The 14,994-nt window shown below is 38.5% G+C and overlaps 21 non-coding genes across 21 annotated transcripts; all 21 read right to left on the bottom strand.

Annotated features, from left to right (window-relative positions):
- Positions 1-109: 109 nt before the first annotated feature.
- On the bottom strand, positions 110-182 carry TRNAF-GAA (transfer RNA phenylalanine (anticodon GAA)). Its single transcript has one exon. It is a non-coding gene; the product is annotated as a tRNA-Phe (tRNA).
- An 812-nt stretch (positions 183-994) lies between these two features.
- On the bottom strand, positions 995-1,067 carry TRNAF-GAA (transfer RNA phenylalanine (anticodon GAA)). Its single transcript has one exon. It is a non-coding gene; the product is annotated as a tRNA-Phe (tRNA).
- Positions 1,068-1,209: 142 nt separating this feature from the next.
- TRNAF-GAA (transfer RNA phenylalanine (anticodon GAA)) lies at positions 1,210-1,282 on the bottom strand. The gene has a single exon. It is a non-coding gene; the product is annotated as a tRNA-Phe (tRNA).
- Positions 1,283-1,878: 596 nt separating this feature from the next.
- On the bottom strand, positions 1,879-1,951 carry TRNAF-AAA (transfer RNA phenylalanine (anticodon AAA)). The gene has a single exon. It is a non-coding gene; the product is annotated as a tRNA-Phe (tRNA).
- Positions 1,952-2,296: 345 nt separating this feature from the next.
- Positions 2,297-2,369, bottom strand: TRNAF-GAA (transfer RNA phenylalanine (anticodon GAA)). The gene has a single exon. It is a non-coding gene; the product is annotated as a tRNA-Phe (tRNA).
- A 143-nt stretch (positions 2,370-2,512) lies between these two features.
- TRNAF-GAA (transfer RNA phenylalanine (anticodon GAA)) lies at positions 2,513-2,585 on the bottom strand. The gene has a single exon. It is a non-coding gene; the product is annotated as a tRNA-Phe (tRNA).
- A 597-nt stretch (positions 2,586-3,182) lies between these two features.
- TRNAF-GAA (transfer RNA phenylalanine (anticodon GAA)) lies at positions 3,183-3,255 on the bottom strand. Its single transcript has one exon. It is a non-coding gene; the product is annotated as a tRNA-Phe (tRNA).
- Positions 3,256-3,397: 142 nt separating this feature from the next.
- Positions 3,398-3,470, bottom strand: TRNAF-GAA (transfer RNA phenylalanine (anticodon GAA)). Its single transcript has one exon. It is a non-coding gene; the product is annotated as a tRNA-Phe (tRNA).
- Positions 3,471-4,066: 596 nt separating this feature from the next.
- TRNAF-AAA (transfer RNA phenylalanine (anticodon AAA)) lies at positions 4,067-4,139 on the bottom strand. The gene has a single exon. It is a non-coding gene; the product is annotated as a tRNA-Phe (tRNA).
- A 345-nt stretch (positions 4,140-4,484) lies between these two features.
- Positions 4,485-4,557, bottom strand: TRNAF-GAA (transfer RNA phenylalanine (anticodon GAA)). Its single transcript has one exon. It is a non-coding gene; the product is annotated as a tRNA-Phe (tRNA).
- A 143-nt stretch (positions 4,558-4,700) lies between these two features.
- On the bottom strand, positions 4,701-4,773 carry TRNAF-GAA (transfer RNA phenylalanine (anticodon GAA)). The gene has a single exon. It is a non-coding gene; the product is annotated as a tRNA-Phe (tRNA).
- Positions 4,774-5,369: 596 nt separating this feature from the next.
- On the bottom strand, positions 5,370-5,442 carry TRNAF-GAA (transfer RNA phenylalanine (anticodon GAA)). The gene has a single exon. It is a non-coding gene; the product is annotated as a tRNA-Phe (tRNA).
- A 1,022-nt stretch (positions 5,443-6,464) lies between these two features.
- On the bottom strand, positions 6,465-6,537 carry TRNAF-GAA (transfer RNA phenylalanine (anticodon GAA)). The gene has a single exon. It is a non-coding gene; the product is annotated as a tRNA-Phe (tRNA).
- Positions 6,538-7,134: 597 nt separating this feature from the next.
- TRNAF-GAA (transfer RNA phenylalanine (anticodon GAA)) lies at positions 7,135-7,207 on the bottom strand. The gene has a single exon. It is a non-coding gene; the product is annotated as a tRNA-Phe (tRNA).
- Positions 7,208-8,017: 810 nt separating this feature from the next.
- TRNAF-GAA (transfer RNA phenylalanine (anticodon GAA)) lies at positions 8,018-8,090 on the bottom strand. The gene has a single exon. It is a non-coding gene; the product is annotated as a tRNA-Phe (tRNA).
- Positions 8,091-8,903: 813 nt separating this feature from the next.
- On the bottom strand, positions 8,904-8,976 carry TRNAF-GAA (transfer RNA phenylalanine (anticodon GAA)). The gene has a single exon. It is a non-coding gene; the product is annotated as a tRNA-Phe (tRNA).
- Positions 8,977-9,788: 812 nt separating this feature from the next.
- On the bottom strand, positions 9,789-9,861 carry TRNAF-GAA (transfer RNA phenylalanine (anticodon GAA)). Its single transcript has one exon. It is a non-coding gene; the product is annotated as a tRNA-Phe (tRNA).
- An 812-nt stretch (positions 9,862-10,673) lies between these two features.
- Positions 10,674-10,746, bottom strand: TRNAF-GAA (transfer RNA phenylalanine (anticodon GAA)). The gene has a single exon. It is a non-coding gene; the product is annotated as a tRNA-Phe (tRNA).
- An 811-nt stretch (positions 10,747-11,557) lies between these two features.
- TRNAF-GAA (transfer RNA phenylalanine (anticodon GAA)) lies at positions 11,558-11,630 on the bottom strand. The gene has a single exon. It is a non-coding gene; the product is annotated as a tRNA-Phe (tRNA).
- Positions 11,631-12,445: 815 nt separating this feature from the next.
- Positions 12,446-12,518, bottom strand: TRNAF-GAA (transfer RNA phenylalanine (anticodon GAA)). Its single transcript has one exon. It is a non-coding gene; the product is annotated as a tRNA-Phe (tRNA).
- An 812-nt stretch (positions 12,519-13,330) lies between these two features.
- Positions 13,331-13,403, bottom strand: TRNAF-GAA (transfer RNA phenylalanine (anticodon GAA)). Its single transcript has one exon. It is a non-coding gene; the product is annotated as a tRNA-Phe (tRNA).
- Between the last annotated feature and the right edge of the window lie 1,591 nt (positions 13,404-14,994).

Genomic DNA, 14,994 nt, shown 5'->3' with positions numbered 1-14,994 from the left:
ATAATGCAAACTGTAAAAACATGAAATGTTCTTGAAGACCAGAACCTGAACACGGCAGTTTCTGCTGCTAAATTGCTATTCTGTAACAAAAAAAAACAGCAACTAAATATGCCGAAACCCAGGATCGAACCAGGGACCTTTAGATCTTCAGTCTAACGCTCTCCCAACTGAGCTATTTCGGCGAATTGTGACAGATGTGAAGTCGTATTTGGGGTTTTAGGTTGGGAAAAAAAGAGCATCAAGTGTTCTTGAAGAGCAACACCTTATAATGAAAGATTCTGCTGGTAAATTGCTATTCTGTAACAAAAATACAGCTACTAAACATGCCAAAACCCGGGATAGAACCGGGGACTTATAGATCTTCAGTCTAATGCTCTCCCAAATGAGCTATTGCAGCTACGTCTGACATTTGGAAAGTCTTTTTTGGTGTTTAAGATAAGGCAAACTGAAAGAACATCAAGTGTCCTAGAGGGCGAAACCTGAAAATAAACGTTTCTGCTGCTAAATTTCTTTTTGCTGAATTGCTACTCAGTAACAAAATGCAAACACCCAAACATGTGGAAACCCACGATCGTACTAGGGATTTTAAGGTCTTCAGTCTATTGCTCTCACAACTGAGCTATTTTGGCAAGCTATACTGATAAGAATGTCTTTTTTTGGAGCTAAAGATTTTGCAAACTGAAATAACATAAAATGTTTTTCAAGATCAAAAACTGAAAACAACAGTTTTTGCTGCTAAATTGCTATTCAGTAGCAAAAGCAAACACCCAACCATGCTAAACCCCAGGATTGAACAAGACACCCTTAGATCTTCAGTCTAATGTTGTCACAACTGAGCTATTTCGCCAAGCTCTACTAATAAGAAATTATTTTATTGGGGCTAATAATAATGCAAACTGTAATAACATGAAATGTTCTTGAAGACCAGAACCTGAACACGGCAGTTTCTGCTGTTAAATTGCTATTCTGTAACAAAAAAAACAGCAACTAAATATGCCGAAACCCGGGATCGAACCAGGGACCTTTAGATCTTCAGTCTAACGCTCTCCCAACTGAGCTATTTCGGCTAATTGTGACAGATGTGAAGTCGTATTTGGGGTTTTAGGTTGGGAAAAAAAGACCATCAAGTGTTCTTGAAGAGCAACACCTTATAATGAAAGATTCTGCTGGTAAATTGCTATTCTGTAACAAAAATACAGCTACTAAACATGCCGAAACCCGGGATCGAACCAGGGACTTATAGATCTTCAGTCTAATGCTCTCCCAAATGAGCTATTGCAGCTACGTCTGACATCTGGAAAGTCTTTTTTGGTGTTTAAGATAAGGCAAACTGAAAGAACATCAAGTGTCCTAGAGGGCGAAACCTGAAAATAAACGTTTCTGCTGCTAAATTTCTTTTTGCCGAATTGCTACTCAGTAACAAAATGCAAACACCCAAACATGTGGAAACCCACGATCGTACTAGGGATTTTAAGGTCTTCAGTCTATTGCTCTCACAACTGAGCTATTTTGGCAAGCTATACTGATAAGAATGTCTTTTTTTGGAGCTAAAGATTTTGCAAACTGAAATAACATAAAATGTTTTTCAAGATCAAAAACTGAAAACAACAGTTTTTGCTGCTAAATTGCTATTCAGTAGCAAAAGCAAACACCCAACCATGCTAAACCCCAGGATTGAACAAGACACCCTTAGATCTTCAGTCTAATGTTCTCACAACTGAGCTATTTCGCCAAGCTCTACTAATAAGAAATTCTTTTATTGGGGCTAATAATAATGCAAACTGTAATAACATGAAATGAACTTGAAGACCAGAACCTGAACACGGCAGTTTCTGCTGCTAAATTGCTATTCTGTAACAAAAAAACAGCAACTAAATATGCAGAAACCCAGGATCGAACCAGGGACCTGTAGATCTTTAGTCTAACGCTCTACCAACTGAGCTATTTCGGCTAATTGTGAAAAATGAGAAGCCGTATTTGGGGTTTTAGGCTGGGGAAAAAAAGAGCATTAAGTGTTCTTGATGAACAACACCTGATAATGAAAGATTCTGCTGGTAAATTGCTATTCTGTAACAAAAATACAGCAACTAAACATGCCGAATCCTGGGATCGAACCCAGGAGCTTTAGATCTTCAGTTTAATGCTCTCACAAAAGAGCTATTGTTTGTAAGTCTGACGTTTAGAAAGTCTTTTTTGGTGTTTAAGATAAGGCAAACTGAAAGAAGACCAGAACCTGAACACGGCAGTTTCTGCTGCTAAATTGCTATTCTGTAACAAAAAAAACAGCAACTAAATATGCCGAAACCCGGGATCGAACCAGGGACCTTTAGATCTTCAGTCTAACGCTCTCCCAACTGAGCTATTTCGGCTAATTGTGACAGAAGTGAAGTCGTATTTGGGGTTTTAGGTTGGGAAAAAAAAGAGCATCAAGTGTTCTTGAAGAGCAACACCTGATAATAAAAGATTCTGCTGGTAAATTGCTATTCTGTAACAAAAATACAGCTACTAAACATGCCGAAACCCGGGATCGAACCAGGGACTTATAGATCTTCAGTCTAATGCTCTCCCAAATGAGCTATTGCAGCTACGTCTGACATCTGGAAAGTCTTTTTTGGTGTTTAAGATAAGGCAAACTGAAAGAACATCAAGTGTCCTAGAGGGCGAAACCTGAAAATAAACGTTTCTGCTGCTAAATTTCTTTTTGCCGAATTGCTACTCAGTAACAAAATGCAAACACCCAAACATGTGGAAACCCACGATCGTACTAGGGATTTTAAGGTCTTCAGTCTATTGCTCTCACAACTGAGCTATTTTGGCAAGCTATACTGATAAGAATGTCTTTTTTTGGAGCTAAAGATTTTGCAAACTGAAATAACATAAAATGTTTTTCAAGATCAAAAACTGAAAACAACAGTTTTTGCTGCTAAATTGCTATTCAGTAGCAAAAGCAAACACCCAACCATGCTAAACCCCAGGATTGAACAAGACACCCTTAGATCTTCAGTCTAATGTTGTCACAACTGAGCTATTTCGCCAAGCTCTACTAATAAGAAATTATTTTATTGGGGCTAATAATAATGCAAACTGTAATAACATGAAATGTTCTTGAAGACCAGAACCTGAACACGGCAGTTTCTGCTGTTAAATTGCTATTCTGTAACAAAAAAAACAGCAACTAAATATGCCGAAACCCGGGATCGAACCAGGGACCTTTAGATCTTCAGTCTAACGCTCTCCCAACTGAGCTATTTCGGCTAATTGTGACAGATGTGAAGTCGTATTTGGGGTTTTAGGTTGGGAAAAAAAGACCATCAAGTGTTCTTGAAGAGCAACACCTTATAATGAAAGATTCTGCTGGTAAATTGCTATTCTGTAACAAAAATACAGCTACTAAACATGCCGAAACCCGGGATCGAACCAGGGACTTATAGATCTTCAGTCTAATGCTCTCCCAAATGAGCTATTGCAGCTACGTCTGACATCTGGAAAGTCTTTTTTGGTGTTTAAGATAAGGCAAACTGAAAGAACATCAAGTGTCCTAGAGGGCGAAACCTGAAAATAAACGTTTCTGCTGCTAAATTTCTTTTTGCCGAATTGCTACTCAGTAACAAAATGCAAACACCCAAACATGTGGAAACCCACGATCGTACTAGGGATTTTAAGGTCTTCAGTCTATTGCTCTCACAACTGAGCTATTTTGGCAAGCTATACTGATAAGAATGTCTTTTTTTGGAGCTAAAGATTTTGCAAACTGAAATAACATAAAATGTTTTTCAAGATCAAAAACTGAAAACAACAGTTTTTGCTGCTAAATTGCTATTCAGTAGCAAAAGCAAACACCCAACCATGCTAAACCCCAGGATTGAACAAGACACCCTTAGATCTTCAGTCTAATGTTCTCACAACTGAGCTATTTCGCCAAGCTCTACTAATAAGAAATTCTTTTATTGGGGCTAATAATAATGCAAACTGTAATAACATGAAATGAACTTGAAGACCAGAACCTGAACACGGCAGTTTCTGCTGCTAAATTGCTATTCTGTAACAAAAAAACAGCAACTAAATATGCAGAAACCCAGGATCGAACCAGGGACCTGTAGATCTTTAGTCTAACGCTCTACCAACTGAGCTATTTCGGCTAATTGTGAAAAATGAGAAGCCGTATTTGGGGTTTTAGGCTGGGGAAAAAAAGAGCATTAAGTGTTCTTGATGAACAACACCTGATAATGAAAGATTCTGCTGGTAAATTGCTATTCTGTAACAAAAATACAGCAACTAAACATGCCGAATCCTGGGATCGAACCCAGGAGCTTTAGATCTTCAGTTTAATGCTCTCACAAAAGAGCTATTGTTTGTAAGTCTGACGTTTAGAAAGTCTTTTTTGGTGTTTAAGATAAGGCAAACTGAAAGAAGACCAGAACCTGAACACGGCAGTTTCTGCTGCTAAATTGCTATTCTGTAACAAAAAAAACAGCAACTAAATATGCCGAAACCCGGGATCGAACCAGGGACCTTTAGATCTTCAGTCTAACGCTCTCCCAACTGAGCTATTTCGGCTAATTGTGACAGAAGTGAAGTCGTATTTGGGGTTTTAGGTTGGGAAAAAAAAGAGCATCAAGTGTTCTTGAAGAGCAACACCTGATAATAAAAGATTCTGCTGGTAAATTGCTATTCTGTAACAAAAATACAGCTACTAAACATGCCGAAACCCGGGATCGAACCAGGGACTTATAGATCTTCAGTCTAATGCTCTCCCAAATGAGCTATTGCAGCTACGTCTGACATCTGGAAAGTCTTTTTTGGTGTTTAAGATAAGGCAAACTGAAAGAACATCAAGTGTCCTAGAGGGCGAAACCTGAAAATAAACGTTTCTGCTGCTAAATTTCTTTTTGCCGAATTGCTACTCAGTAACAAAATGCAAACACCCAAACATGTGGAAACCCACGATCGTACTAGGGATTTTAAGGTCTTCAGTCTATTGCTCTCACAACTGAGCTATTTTGGCAAGCTATACTGATAAGAATGTCTTTTTTTGGAGCTAAAGATTTTGCAAACTGAAATAACATAAAATGTTTTTCAAGATCAAAAACTGAAAACAACAGTTTTTGCTGCTAAATTGCTATTCAGTAGCAAAAGCAAACACCCAACCATGCTAAACCCCAGGATTGAACAAGACACCCTTAGATCTTCAGTCTAATGTTGTCACAACTGAGCTATTTCGCCAAGCTCTACTAATAAGAAATTCTTTTATTGGGGCTAATAATAATGCAAACTGTAATAACATGAAATGATCTTGAAGACCAGAACCTGAACACGGCAGTTTCTGCTGCTAAATTGCTATTCTGTAACAAAAAAACAGCAACTAAATATGCCGAAACCCGGGATCGAACCAGGAACCTTTAGATCTTCAGTCTAACGCTCTCCCAACTGAGCTATTTCGGCTAATTGTGAAAGATGTCAAGCTGTATTTGGGGTTTTAGGCTGGGGAAAAAAAGAGCATTAAGTGTTCTTGATGAACAACACCTGATAATGAAAGATTCTGCTGGTAAATTGCTATTCTGTAACAAAAATACAGCAACTAAACATGCCGAATCCTGGGATCGAACCCAGGAGCTTTAGATCTTCAGTTTAATGCTCTCACAAAAGAGCTATTGCGTGTAAGTCTGACGTTTAGAAAGTCTTTTTTGGTGTTTAAGATAAGGCAAACTGAAAGAACATCAAGTGTCCTAGAGGGCGAAACCTGAAAATGAAAGTTTCTGCTGCTAAATTTCTTTTTGCTGACTTGCTACTCAGTAACAAACTGCAAACACCAAAACATGTGGAAACCTACGATCGTACTAGGGATTTTAAGGTCTTCAGTCTATTGCTCTCACAACTGAGCTATTTTGGCAAGCTATACTGATAAGAATGTCTTTTTTTAGGAGCTAAAGATTTTGCAAACTGAAATAACATAAAATGCTTTTCAAGATCAAAACCTGAACACAACAGTTTTTGCTGCTAAATTGCTATTCAGTAGCAAAAGCAAACACCCAACCATGCTAAACCCCAGGATTGAACAAGACACCCTTAGATCTTCAGTCTAATGTTGTCACAACTGAGCTATTTCGCCAAGCTCTACTAATAAGAAATTATTTTATTGGGGCTAATAATAATGCAAACTGTAATAACATGAAATGTTCTTGAAGACCAGAACCTGAACACTGCAGTTTCTGCTGCTAAATTGCTATTCTGTAACAAAAAAAACAGCAACTAAATATGAAGAAACCGAACCAGGGACCTTTAGATCTTCAGTCTAACGCTCTCCCAACTGAGCTATTTCGGCTAATTGTGACAGATGTGAAGTCGTATTTGGGGTTTTAGGTTGGGAAAAAAAGAGCATCAAGTGTTCTTGAAGAGCAACACCTGATAATAAAAGATTCTGCTGGTAAATTGCTATTCTGTAACAAAAATACAGCTACTAAACATGCCGAAACCCGGGATCGAACCAGGGACTTATAGATCTTCAGTCTAATGCTCTCCCAAATGAGCTATTGCAGCTACGTCTGACATTTGGAAAGTCTTTTTTGGTGTTTAAGATAAGGCAAACTGAAAGAACATCAAGTGTCCTAGAGGGCGAAACCTGAAAATAAACGTTTCTGCTGCTAAATTTCTTTTTGCTGAATTGCTACTCAGTAACAAAATGCAAACACCCAAACATGTGGAAACCCACAATCGTACTAGGGATTTTAAGGTCTTCAGTCTATTGCTCTCACAACTGAGCTATTTTGGCAAGCTATACTGATAAGAATGTCTTTTTTTGGAGCTAAAGATTTTGCAAACTGAAATAACATAAAATGTTTTTCAAGATCAAAAACTGAAAACAACAGTTTTTGCTGCTAAATTGCTATTCAGTAGCAAAAGCTAACACCCAACCATGCTAAACCCCAGGATTGAACAAGACACCCTTAGATCTTCAGTCTAATGTTGTCACAACTGAGCTATTTCGCCAAGCTCTACTAATAAGAAATTATTTTATTGGGGCTAATAATAATGCAAACTGTAATAACATGAAATGTTCTTGAAGACCAGAACCTGAACACGGCAGTTTCTGCTGTTAAATTGCTATTCTGTAACAAAAAAAACAGCAACTAAATATGCCGAAACCCAGGATCGAACCAGGGACCTTTAGATCTTCAGTCTAACGCTCTCCCAACTGAGCTATTTCGGCTAATTGTGACAGATGTGAAGTCGTATTTGGGGTTTTAGGTTGGGAAAAAAAGAGCATCAAGTGTTCTTGAAGAGCAACACCTTATAATGAAAGATTCTGCTGGTAAATTGCTATTCTGTAACAAAAATACAGCTACTAAACATGCCGAAACCCAGGATCGAACCAGGGACTTATAGATCTTCAGTCAAATGCTCTCCCAAATGAGCTATTGCAGCTACGTCTGACATTTGGAAAGTCTTTTTTGGTGTTTAAGATAAGGCAAACTGAAAGAACATCAAGTGTCCTAGAGGGCGAAACCTAAAAATAAACGTTTCTGCTGCTAAATTTCTTTTTGCTGAATTGCTACTCAGTAACAAAATGCAAACACCCAAACATGTGGAAACCCACGATCGTACTAGGGATTTTAAGGTCTTCAGTCTATTGCTCTCACAACTGAGCTATTTTGGCAAGCTATACTGATAAGAATGTCTTTTTTTGGAGCTAAAGATTTTGCAAACTGAAATAACATAAAATGTTTTTCAAGATCAAAAACTGAAAAAACAGTTTTTGCTGCTAAATTGCTATTCAGTAGCAAAAGCAAACACCCAACCATGCTAAACCCCAGGATTGAACAAGACACCCTTAGATCTTCAGTCTAATGTTGTCACAACTGAGCAATTTCGCCAAGCTCTACTAATAAGAAATTCTTTTATTGGGGCTAATAATAATGCAAACTGTAATAACATGAAATGATCTTGAAGACCAGAACCTGAACACGGCAGTTTCTGCTGCTAAATTGCTATTCTGTAACAAAAAAACAGCAACTAAATATGCCGAAACCCGGGATCGAACCAGGGACCTTTAAATCTTCAGTCTAACGCTCTCCCAACTGAGCTATTTCGGCTAATTGTGAAAGATGTCAAGCCGTATTTGGGGTTTTAGGCTGGGAAAAAAAAGAGCATTAAGTGTTCTTGATGAACAACACCTGATAATGATAGATTCTGCTGGTAAATTGCTATTCTGTAACAAAAATACAGCTACTAAACATGCCGAAACCAGGGATCGAACCCAGGAGCTTTAGATCTTCAGTTTAATGCTCTCACAAAAGAGCTATTGCGTGTAAGTCTGACGTTTAGAAAGTCTTTTTTGGTGTTTAAGATAAGGCAAACTGAAAGAACATCAAGTGTCCTAGAGGGCGAAACCTGAAAATAAATGTTTCTGCTGCTAAATTTCTTTTTGCTGAATTGCTACTCAGTATCAAAATGCAAACACCCAAACATGTGGAAACCCACGATCGTACTAGGGATTTTAAGGTCTTCAGTCTATTGCTCTCACAACTGAGCTATTTTGGCAAGCTATACTGATAAGAATGTCTTTTTTTGGAGCTAAAGATTTTGCAAACTGAAATAACATAAAATGTTTTTCAAGATCAAAAACTGAAAACAACAGTTTTTCCTGCTAAATTGCTATTCAGTAGCAAAAGCAAACACCCAACCATGCTAAACCCCAGGATTGAACAAGACACCCTTAGATCTTCAGTCTAATGTTGTCACAACTGAGCTATTTCGCCAAGCTCTACTAATAAGAAATTCTTTTTTTGGGGCTAATAATAATGCAAACTGTAATAACATGAAATGATCTTGAAGACCAGAACCTGAACACGGCAGTTTCTGCTGCTAAATTGCTATTCTGTAACAAAAAAAACAGCAACTAAATATGCCGAAACCCGGGATCGAACCAGGGACCTTCAGATCTTCAGTACAACGCTCTCCCAACTGAGCTATTTCGGCTAATTGTGACAGATGTGAAGTCGTATTTGGGGTTTTAGGTTGGGAAAAAAAGAGCATCAAGTGTTCTTGAAGAGCAACACCTTATAATGAAAGATTCTGCTGGTAAATTGCTATTCTGTAACAAAAATACAGCTACTAAACATGCCGAAACCCGGGATCGAACCAGGGACTTATAGATCTTCAGTCTAATGCTCTCCCAAATGTGCTATTGCAGCTACGTCTGACATTTGGAAAGTCTTTTTTGGTGCTTAAGATAAGGCAAACTGAAAGAACATCAAGTGTCCTAGAGGGCGAAACCTGAAAATAAACGTTTCTGCTGCTAAATTTCTTTTTGCTGAATTGCTACTCAGTAACAAAATGCAAACACCCAAACATGTGGAAACCCACGATCGTACTAGGGATTTTAAGGTCTTCAGTCTATTGCTCTCACAACTGAGCTATTTTGGCAAGCTATACTGATAAGAATGTCTTTTTTTGGAGCTAAAGATTTTGCAAACTGAAATAACATAAAATGTTTTTCAAGATCAAAAACTGAAAACAACAGTTTTTGCTGCTAAATTGCTATTCAGTAGCAAAAGCAAACACCCAACCATGCTAAACCCCAGGATTGAACAAGACACCCTTAGATCTTCAGTCTAATGTTGTCACAACTGAGCTATTTCGCCAAGCTCTACTAATAAGAAATTCTTTTATTGGGGCTAATAATAATGCAAACTGTAATAACATGAAATGTTCTTGAAGACCAGAACCTGAACACGGCAGTTTCTGCTGTTAAATTGCTATTCTGTAACAAAAAAAACAGCAACTAAATATGCCGAAACCCAGGATCGAACCAGGGACCTTTAGATTTTCAGTCTAACGCTTTCCCAACTGAGCTATTTCGGCTAATTGTGACCGATGTGAAGTCGTATTTGGGGTTTTAGGTTGGGAAAAAAAGAGCATCAAGTGTTCTTGAAGAGCAACACCTTATAATGAAAGATTCTGCTGGTAAATTGCTATTCTGTAACAAAAATACAGCTACTAAACATGCCCGAAACCCGGGATCGAACCAGGGACTTATAGATCTTCAGTCTAATGCTCTCCCAAATGAGCTATTGCAGCTACGTCTGACATTTGGAAAGTCTTTTTTGGTGTTTAAGATAAGGCAAACTGAAAGAACATCAAGTGTCCTAGAGGGCGAAACCTGAAAATAAACGTTTCTGCTGCTAAATTTCTTTTTGCTGAATTGCTACTCAGTAACAAAATGCAAACACCCAAACATGTGGAAACAAACGATCGTACTAGGGATTTTAAGGTCTTCAGTCTATTGCTCTCACAACTGAGCTATTTTGGCAAGCTATACTGATAAGAATGTCTTTTTTTGGAGCTAAAGATTTTGCAAACTGAAATAACATAAAATGTTTTTCAAGATCAAAAACTGAAAACAACAGTTTTTGCTGCTAAATTGCTATTCAGTAGCAAAAGCAAACACCCAACCATGCTAAACCCCAGGATTGAACAAGACACCCTTAGATCTTCAGTCTAATGTTCTCACAACTAAGCTATTTCGCCAAGCTCTACTAATAAGAAATTCTTTTATTGGGGCTAATAATAATGCAAACTGTAATAACATGAAATGATCTTGAAGACCAGAACCTGAACACGGCAGTTTCTGCTGCTAAATTGCTATTCTGTAACAAAAAAACAGCAACTAAATATGCTGAAACCCAGGATCGAACCATGGACCTTTAGATCTTCAGTCTAACGCTCTCCCAACTGAGCTATTTCGGCTAATTGTGACAGATGTGAAGTCGTATTTGGGGTTTTAGGTTGGGAAAAAAAGCGCATCAAGTGTTCTTGAAGAGCAACACCTTATAATGAAAGATTCTGCTGGTAAATTGCTATTCTGTAACAAAAATACAGCTACTAAACATGCCGAAACCCGGGATTGAACCAGGGACTTATAGATCTTCAGTCTAATGCTCTCCCAAATGAGCTATTGCAGCTACGTCTGACATTTGGAAAGTCTTTTTTGGTGTTTAAGATAAGGTAAACTGAAAGAACATCAAGTGTCCTAGAGGGCGAAACCTGAAAATAAACGTTTCTGCTGCTAAATTTCTTTTTGCTGAATTGCTACTCAGTAACAAAATGCAAACACCCAAACACGTGGAAACCCACGATCGTACTAGGGATTTTAAGGTCTTCAGTCTATTGCTCTCACAACTGAGCTATTTTGGCAAGCTATACTGATAAGAATGTCTTTTTTTGGAGCTAAAGATTTTGCAAACTGAAATAACATAAAATGTTTTTCAAGATCAAAAACTGAAAACAACAGTTTTTGCTGCTAAATTGCTATTCAGTAGCAAAAGCAAACACCCAACCATGCTAAACCCCAGGATTGAACAAGACACCCTTAGATCTTCAGTCTAATGTTCTCACAACTGAGCTATTTCGTCAAGCTCTACTAATAAGAAATTCTTTTATTGGGGCTAATAATAATGCAAACTGTAATAACATGAAATGAACTTGAAGACAGGAACCTGAACACGGCAGTTTCTGCTGCTAAATTGCTATTCTGTAACAAAAAAACAGCAACTAAATATGCGGAAACCCGGGATCGAACCAGGGACCTTTAGATCTTCAGTCTAACACTCTCCCAACTGAGCTATTTCGGCTAATTGTGAAAGATGTCAAGCCGTATTTGGGGTTTTAGGCTGGGAAAAAAAAGAGCATTAAGTGTTCTTGATGAACAGCACCTGATAATGAAAGATTCTGCTGGTAAATTGCTATTCTGTAACAAAAATACAGCAACTAAACATGCCGAATCCTGGTATCGAACCCAGGAGCTTTAGATCTTCAGTTTAATGCTCTCACAAAAGAGCTATTGCGTGTAAGTCTGACGTTTAGAAAGTCTTTTTTGGTGTTTAAGATAAGGCAAACTGAAAGAACATCAAGTGTCCTAGAGGGCGAAACCTGAAAATGAAAGTTTCTGCTGCTAAATTTCTTTTTGCTGACTTGCTACTCAGTAACAAACTGCAAACACCCAAACATGTGGAAACCCACGATCGTACTAGGGATTTTAAGGTCTTCAGTCTATTGCTCTCACAACTGAGCTATTTTGGCAAGCTATACTGATAAGAATGTCTTTTTTTAGGAGCTAAAGATTTTGCAAACTGAAATAACATAAAATGCTTTTCAAGATCAAAACCTGAACACAACAGTTTTTGCTGCTAAATTGCTATTCAGTAGCAAAAGCAAACACCCAACCATGCTAAACCCCAGGATTGAACAAGACACCCTTAGATCTTCAGTCTAATGTTGTCACAACTGACCTATTTCGCCAAGCTCTACTAATAAGAAATTCTTTTATTGGGGCTAATAATAATGCAAACTGTAATAACATGAAATGTTCTTGAAGACCAGAACCTGAACACGGCAGTTTCTGCTGCTAAATTGCTATTCTGTAAAAAAAAAAAACAGCAGCTAAATATGCCGAAACCCGGGATCGAACCAGGGACCTTTAGATCTTCAGTCTAACGCTCTCCCAACTGAGCTATTTTGGCTAATTGTGACAGATGTGAAGTCGTATTTGGGGTTTTAGGTTGGGAAAAAAAGAGCATCAAGTGTTCTTGTAGAGCAACACCTTATAATGAAAGATTCTGCTGGTAAATTGCTATTCTGTAACAAAAATACAGCTACTAAACATGCCGAAACCCGGGATCGAACCAGGGACTTGTAGATCTTCAGTCTAATGCCCTCCCAAATGAGCTATTGCAGCTACGTCTGACATTTGGAAAGTCTTTTTTGGTGTTTAAGATAAGGCAAACTGAAAGAACATCAAGTGTCCTAGAGGGCGAAACCTGAAAATAAACGTTTCTGCTGCTAAATTTCTTTTTGCTGAATTGCTACTCAGTAACAAAATGCAAACACCCAAACATGTGGAAACCCACGATCGTACTAGGGATTTTAAGGTCTTCAGTCTATTGCTCTCACAACTGAGCTATTTTGGCAAGCTATACTGATAAGAAAGTCTTTTTTTGGAGCTAAAGATTTTGCAAACTGAAATAACATAAAATGTTTTTCAAGATCAAAAACTGAAAACAACAGTTTTTGCTGCTAAATTGCTATTCAGTAGCAAAAGCAAACACCCAACCATGCTAAACCCCAGGATTGAACAAGACACCCTTAGATCTTCAGTCTAATGTTCTCACAACTGAGCTATTTCGCCAAGCTCTACTAATAAGAAATTCTTTCATTGGGGCTAATAATAATGCAAACTGTTTTAACATGAAATGATCTTGAAGACAGGAACCTGAACACGGCAGTTTCTGCTGCTAAATTGCTATTCTGTAACAAAAAAAACAGCAACTAAATATGCCGAAACCCGGGATCGAACCAGGGACCTTTAGATCTTCAGTCTAACGCTCTCCCAACTGAGCTATTTCAGCTAATTGTGAAAGATGTCAAGCCGTATTTGGGGTTTTAGGCTAGGAAAAAAAAGAGCATTAAGTGTTCTTGATGAACAACACCTGATAATGAAAGATTCTGCTGGTAAATTGCTATTCTGTAACAAAAATACCGCAACTAAATATGCCGAATCCTGGGATCGAACCCAGGACCTTTAGATCTTCAGTTTAATGCTCTCACAAAAGAGCTATTGCGTGTAAGTCTGACGTTTAGAAAGTCTTTTTTGGTGTTTAAGATAAGGCAAACTGAAAGAACATCAATTTTCCTAGAGGGCGAAACCTGAAAATGAAAGTTTCTGCTGCTAAATTTCTTTTTGCTGAATTGCTACTCAGTAACAAACTGCAAACACCCAAACATGTGGAAACCCACGATCGTACTAGGGATTTTAAGGTCTTCAGTCTATTGCTCTCACAACTGAGCTATTTTGGCAAGCTATACTGATAAGAATGTCTTTTTTTAGGAGCTAAAGATTTTGCAAACTGAAATAACATAAAATGCTTTTCAAGATCAAAACCTGAACACAACAGTTTTTGCTGCTAAATTGCTATTCAGTAGCAAAAGCAAACACCCAACCATGCTAAACCCCAGGATTGAACAAGACACCCTTAGATCTTCAGTCTAATGTTGTCACAACTGAGCTATTTCGCCAAGCTCTACTAATAAGAAATTCTTTTATTGGGGCTAATAATAATGCAAACTGTAATAACATGAAATGTTCTTGAAGACCAGAACCTGAACACGGCATTTTCTGCTGCTAAATTGCTATTCTGTAACAAAAAAAACAGCAGCTAAATATGCCGAAACCCGGGATCAAACCAGGGACCTTTAGATCTTCAGTCTTAGGGTGCATACACACGGTGAGATTCGGACTTATCCGATTCTCACCGTGCGACAGGGGGCCGGGTCGGCACTTAGCCAGTATCGCAAGCACATAATGAGTGTGCTTGCGATGCTGGCTATGTGCGATGTCAATCCTGACTATCTCTTCTATAGAGATAGCCAGGATTGACTTGCCTGCACAGCCTATTTTTTCTGCCGATGCCGACCGCGCGGGGCCGCGCATCGGCATCGGATCGGGATCGCAAGGTGACTGTCACCTTGCGATCTGCACTATCTTTTCTTCCGATTCTGACTATATAGTCAGAATCGGAAGAAAATATCTTACCGTGTGTACACACCTTAACGCTCTCCCAACTGAGCTATTTTGGCTAATTGTGACAGATGTGAAGTCGTATTTGGGGTTTTAGGTTGGGAAAAAAAGAGCATCAAGTGTTCTTGTAGAGCATGGGTCTTCATCCTGTGGCCCTCCAGCTGCTGTGAAACTACACATCCCAGCATGCCCTGCTACAGTTTTGCTATTAAGGTATGCTAAAACTGAGGCAGGGCATGCTGGGATGTGTAGTTCCACAGCAGCTGGAGGGTCGCAGGTTGAAGACCCATGTTGTAGAGCAACACCTTATAATGAAAGATTCTGCTGGTAAATTGCTATTCTGTAACAAAAATACAGCTACTTTACATGCCGAAACCCGGGATCGAACCAGGGACTTATAGATCTTCAGTCTAATGCTCTCC

Source organism: Pseudophryne corroboree, unplaced genomic scaffold (assembly GCF_028390025.1).
Source record: "Pseudophryne corroboree isolate aPseCor3 unplaced genomic scaffold, aPseCor3.hap2 scaffold_2229, whole genome shotgun sequence".
In the NCBI taxonomy this organism is placed as follows: Eukaryota; Metazoa; Chordata; class Amphibia; order Anura; family Myobatrachidae; genus Pseudophryne; species Pseudophryne corroboree.
Note: the sequence above shows the minus strand (reverse complement) of the source record. Positions and strands in the feature narration are given on the sequence as shown.